The sequence below is a fragment of the Mirounga leonina genome, unplaced genomic scaffold, assembly GCF_011800145.1.
Source record: "Mirounga leonina isolate KUSES-001 unplaced genomic scaffold, KU_Mleo_1.0 Mir_173, whole genome shotgun sequence".
Lineage (NCBI taxonomy): Eukaryota > Metazoa > Chordata > Mammalia > Carnivora > Phocidae > Mirounga > Mirounga leonina.
Window position 1 is genome coordinate 15,690,213 of NW_023270447.1, and position 6,013 is coordinate 15,696,225.

The 6,013-nt window shown below is 46.8% G+C and overlaps 1 long non-coding RNA gene across 1 annotated transcript; it reads left to right on the forward strand.

Annotated features, from left to right (window-relative positions):
- The first annotated feature begins 2,116 nt into the window (after positions 1-2,116).
- On the forward strand, positions 2,117-5,276 carry LOC118019117. The gene is made up of 3 exons (XR_004681577.1): positions 2,117-2,930; positions 3,025-3,108; positions 4,495-5,276. It is a non-coding gene; the product is annotated as an uncharacterized LOC118019117 (long non-coding RNA).
- Positions 5,277-6,013: the final 737 nt, after the last annotated feature.

Sequence of the window (6,013 nt, forward strand, 5' to 3'; positions counted from 1 at the left end):
TGGGAGTTCCTGCCCTCCACCAGTGTCGTAGGGAATTGGCAGGTGCATGTCCCAGCCTCTGGCCCCGTGTGTGGCGGGGACAAGGCCAAGCAAACTCCATCCCACCTCCCAGACGTCCCCAGTGGGAAGGAGAGCAGGGTAAGCTGCTCATTCAATGCAGTCCGAATGTGTTTCCTTCCCTTATCAGCCCACTTAAACCCACAGTGGGTGAGCAGTGTAAGAAAGAGTGAGAATCGAAGAGACAGGGCCTCCTGTCAAGGCCCTTGATTCCGTCAAGCTTAAATCCAGGACAAAAGCAGACCCTCATGGCGTGGGCTCTTCCCGCCATCTTGGGTTAGTAATTACGTCAGCAACCACAGGGTTTGGGGCCCCTGGGGACACAACTGTGGCACACTCATCCTTCTTTCTATGGTGCCCGGCACAGGGTGGCACTTCGTAGGTTCTCAGTAAATGCTAAACTAGGCAGAGCTCACCCCAGGCAAGTTCATTTGAAAGGAGCTCTTCAAAGACCTCCCACCCAAGGAGAGAGAAGGGCTCTTTGACTTTCTAACCATCTGAAGCCCTTAAAGAACAACAGTTTAGGCATCGTGCCATCCCATTTTTCTCTAGCACTGGAGGAGTCAACTTTCACTGCAGGGCTCATGAGCTGACTTGGGACTCCTTCCTTGGGTAAGAACCGGGAGGCAGTCTGCAGGGGAGAAGCGTGGAGGGGGGGGCCTGCCCTCCGGGGCAGGAAATCAAGCCATCCCCTGCACAATGCCCTGTCCCTCTAACAGTGAACAGGATGTGCAGGGCTCCTTTACAAGCTGTGTCCACAAAGCCCACGCTGGGCACTGCTCCCACGAGGTGATAATATTTGGTCATGGCATTTATTTATTGCACATGATTGGAGGGCAGGGAACCAGGAAGATGTTGAAAAATCCTGGTGAGAGCTGAGCTTGGGACTAAGCTGGAGGAGTGCTGTTTCTTAGAACCCTACTGAAAGAGGGCCTAAAAAGTGAAAGAAGGGAAAAGAAGAGAAAAAAAGCTGCAGACACTTGAAATGAAATCAAGTGATATTCATCCCCCCCCCCCCCCCCAGGTCTCAGACAGCTGGTCCCCAGAGACTCCCAGTTACTGCCTTGAGGTCTCAGAGTCTATGCATGCTGCCGAGTTAGTAAGCACGGGTTAAGACCTGGGGAGAAACTGACGAACCACTGTGTCTGGGCTTTTCACTTCCTTGGCCTGAGTCACGTCAAGCAAGCTCACCTCTCCTTCCCGAGCCACGCGGAGAAATGGAGAGGGTGCGCAGACCTGGGTGTGGTGTTGCTGGGACCTAGCCAGCCCCCAGATTCTCTGGCTGCAGAGCAGCCTGGCCAACTCATACAGGTAGCACCCCTGTGTTCTTGGAAAAGGAAACACCAAACGGAAGGGGAGGAGGAGGGAGGCTAGTCAGGCCCCTCTGCCCAGGCATGAGAAGCTTGCTAGGAAATGGCTTTAAATGCCACAGATAATATACTCCAGGAGGGACCCAGTGTCCGCTGGACTTGGCCCCTGGGAAGTATTCAATATCTGCCGGCTACTCTTTATTTTTCCACAACTAAACTGTACATCCCTTGAGGGCAGAGGCTAATTCTCACCGTCTTGATTATTTTCCACAGGACTTGCAAATAACACATAGCCAGGAATGTGCTGATCTTTGATCTTCTATTGTGTAGTCCCATTTCCTTCAGGAAAGAAAAAGCTGTGAAGTCATGAAACTTGGTACAAATTGTGAAAAAGTCACTTTGTCCAGTAAAATGATTTCTAACTGCATATTTTAAAATAATTAACCTGGATGTCCATACCTATAGTTTGTCCTGAAATGTTTAGACGGGGATAATAGCTGAAAGCTGAAATAAGCAGAGCAAGCAAGTAATCTAGAGACATCTATCACAAATTTGCGGCCAGTTTGGGTGGACATCACAATGGGTCTTTAGGGGAGCATGCACAATTATACTTTCAGAAAACAAACCTTTGCCTGAGGCCTGACTCTTGGCAGACAAAATGATCCAGACAGGCATCTGCCTGCCCCAAGGATGCACCTTGGGCGGCTGCTAAGTGATGCCTGGGCAGACCATGGCGGGCAAGCAAGTGCTCTGTCACTCTGTCCCAGCTCCACAGCAGGGTACAGTATCACTGTGGTCAGCTAAGACCAGATCCCTCTGCTCTAATGTTCCCTCACACCCGGTCTTGCTGCTGTGTAATGGAAAAGGGGCTAGATGTGGGTTTAGGAGGTGGCCTACATTCATGTTCCAGCCTGGCCACTCACTAGCTGTGTGACCTTAGTCGACTCCCTCAACCTCTCTGGGCCTCTCTCATAAAGGCCATACGCCTGTAGGTTTATGGATGGCCACATCTATAAAATGAAGAGGGTAGGGCCAGACAGCCTGTGAGGCCAGTTCCCACTCTAAATCCTGGCATCCTCTGAGCTGTGGGAGAGGGGGCTTCGAGGAGGCAGCTCGGCTGCTGGCAGCACACGGCAGGTGGGTGTTGGTGCCCGGGTGCTCTCAGAGACTGCGTTCACGTTCCTTTTTTGGCCACTCCCAGGATGTACACACAAAGGCGCGTTGCAGAGTACCACCCCTGGGGATAGATGGCAAATAGTCATTTGAATCACTGAATAGTATTTGCTGAGGACCTTCTGCAGAACAATGGGTCATGTTGTGAGGGGTGCGGAAGCTGGACACAGTAAGACCCTTGCCCTCAGGAAGGTCAGGTCCAAACGCCAACTCTGTCTGCAGCAGACCCTGGGGGCCCTAGGCATACAACGACCTCTCTAAGTGCCCTTCCTCATCTGGAAAACAAAGAAGATGAAACCTATTTTGCTTGTTATAAGACTTCGAGAGGATATGCGTAAAGCACATTAGACTGTTCCTAGGACTGGATTGTTAAGAAATAAATACTTTGTGGTAAGCTCCTAGCACGGTGCCTAGCACATGGCGGGTTTGAAATTAATGGGAATTACTGTAGTTATTATTAATATACTCTCATCATCATTTCCAGGATGGGCAGCATTAATTAATGCTTCTCGGAAGAGAGGAGACCGGCGAGGGCCCTGAAGGAGAAACGGGACTCAGTGGATGGTAGGTGAGTTGCAATCTGAGACATCTCATTCCCTCCTTGATGCCCAGCTATGCGTGGTACATCTCATGTCCATCATTCATTCTTAGGAACCCTTAGACCCACCCTCCCACAGGGCTTTCTAACAGGAAATACAACTGTCAGCGGGTTTTTCTTTTTTTCAAGTTAAAATCAAGTTCAGCCCGCATGCATTTCCCTCTATGTATTAACCCTACACCACATGGCCTCATGAGCAACTGTCTCCTCTTCTTTGAAAGAGGCAAACCCTGATCTCTTTGTGCCTGTCCAGGAGGCAGCTTTGTTATCCTCAGTTCAATCTGGGGGCTTTGGAGGCTCTGCCCTTAAATGGGGCTGATGCAGGCTAGGTCTACTCCACTGCCCCCAGTGGAATGTAAGAAATCCCTTAGATCTCTAAGGAATCTGGATTAATAGGGCTTCTTGGTGGGCAAGGAGACCTGCTATAAATTCTAGCATCTTAACTCAAAGGCTTTCAAATTCTTGCTTCGTAAAGCTATTCCTTCAATTAACTCCATATACATTGCCACATTTTTTTTTCTTTTTTCCTATGCTCCTATTTTTCTCTGAAACTATATGACAAAATATAACAGTATTTTGTTAATATTAATAAAATAAATATTAATAAAATAAAGGAAGGGTTTTTTTCTTCTTTGGCCTCCCCTCTCCTCTCCCCTTCTTTCTCTCTCCCACAAAAGCTTTATTTTCTCAAGTGCCTATGCTTCTTTCTATAGTGATATTCATCATAATAGTTGCAATGTATTGAGTAATAAATACATGCCAGGAATGAGCAAAATTCTTCACTTACTTTATTTCATGTAATCCTCTCAATGACCCCCCTGTCCTAATCTCCTATTATGACTGTTCCTATTTTATACCTGAGAATGGTAAGATAAGAGAGGTTAAGTAACTTTCGTAAGGTCACACAGCCAGGAGAGTAAATCTATGGCTTGAATCCAGAATGCCCAATGACTGTTCTCTTCTTTATCATTCTACTACATTCTCTAAGTTTCTAGAGACCATTAAGAATCCTCTATATTGCTTTTGGTGGTCCAAATGATTATATTCCTGAGGGCTGAGCGGTTGCTCCATTCTAGATAAATTATTATATCCAAGGAAGCAATTATAAGACACATTAAAGCAGCTGCCCAGGCTGGCGTTTTGATCTAAGTGTGCTTGAAAGTGAAACAGTCAGCCATGTGGCCTCGTAAACATTGTGGAAACCACAACTTAATACTCTTAGGTTAGCAGACCTGGACTGGGACATCCCACGTATTCCCCCACTGAAACCAGGTTCTGTTATCCCTCTAAAGAATCCTTCAAATGTTTTTTTCTCAGTAATAGGATAGCCTAGCTAATGACAGTTTCCACCATTAGGGGCCCCAGACAGCGGGATCACCAGGAAATAAAGCAGCACAACTGGGAACAGGCAGAGTCAGGGAAGTGCAAAGTGGACGCATCCGCCAAGGTCATCTCCTCCCCACACCTCCACCCCAAGAAGGGTTTCACAAGCTGCGTATTGCTCCAAGGAAGGGCTACTGCTCTCTATATCTTTTTGACTCCACACCACTTCCTAGGCTTCTGCATTTCTGGAACTTTTCCTCCCCACGGAATAACTCTATAGTCTTAATTCTAATGTACCAGGTCCACAGTATTTGTATGTAATTTAGTAAGACAATCAGATGGACGGTGGTTGTGAATGACATCCCAACATACCTGTTATATCTGCCTGACAACCAAAGAGATGAAAGGAACATGTCCATGGCAGGAATGGATGGTGGCCTACGGGTGGGTTAGGCGTGGAACACTACATCAAAAACTAATGATGTAATGTATGGTGGTTAACATAACATCATAAAATAAAATTTAAAAAATAAATAAAATTAATTAATTAAATTAGCGACCGTTAGACTAAGGTGGTTCTAGAGTCATGGCAGCCTACGGAAGAAACCAAAATCTAAGCTTGTAAGTGCCTCGGGACTATGAAATCAAACCCTAAGGACAACCAACCACAAACAGCCAACGAGGTTGAAGCTACGGCCCATCAAGTAATTTCCTTTCTTTGCTCCTGCACTTTTCCTATGAAGTCCCCCCAAACACATACACCCTCAGCTCCTGTCCTTGAAGAGCTCTTGACAACTTCCTGTTTGGCACTGTCCCGTTGCAATCAATTTTTTGCTCAAATAAACTCTTAAAAATTTTGACTATGCCTCAGTTTATCTTTTAACACTTAACCCTCTGAGTTCCCAGAGCTCACATCTTCAGATCCAAAGAGGCAATCAATCCCCTAGCAGTTATCAACTAAGAAAAGGGGACAGTACCTCTTGAAGGACCCTTGGAAATGCGAATGGAGATATGGTTGTCACATGACTGGGGGGTGTTGCAAGCATATAATGAAGGGGCCAAGGATGCTAAACATCCTGCAGTGAGGGGACAGTTCTGCACTATGAAGAACGTTTGCATCTCAAATGTCAACTCCTGTGTGGGTTCCTGCCCTCAGAGTGGTGCTCAGCTCTGGATCCGGTCTGGAACTCTGCACAGCTAATCTGAGCTCTATCTTCAGGGAACTTTGTTGAAAAAGGATGGATGTCATCATCATTCTCATCCTCAGTAAATGTATACAGAGAGCCTGTGACCAGGAAGGCAGGGTGCTTACCTAAGGGAAAGTAGGGAAATGCTTTGAAAATCAAGTGGGCTCAAAAACGGAACTGTCAGTCTGCTACAATTGTCCAGGAAGCTTGCATTTAATTTAGGAATGTAATATGCACCACCACCACCACCACCACCCCCACCCCCGTTTTTTTTCTCTCTCCTTCTAGATAAATGAGGGTTGGCTCCATGAAGCCAGGAAAAGCAAAATCCTTACATACACGTTTCCAGTCGCAGTTTCAATCAC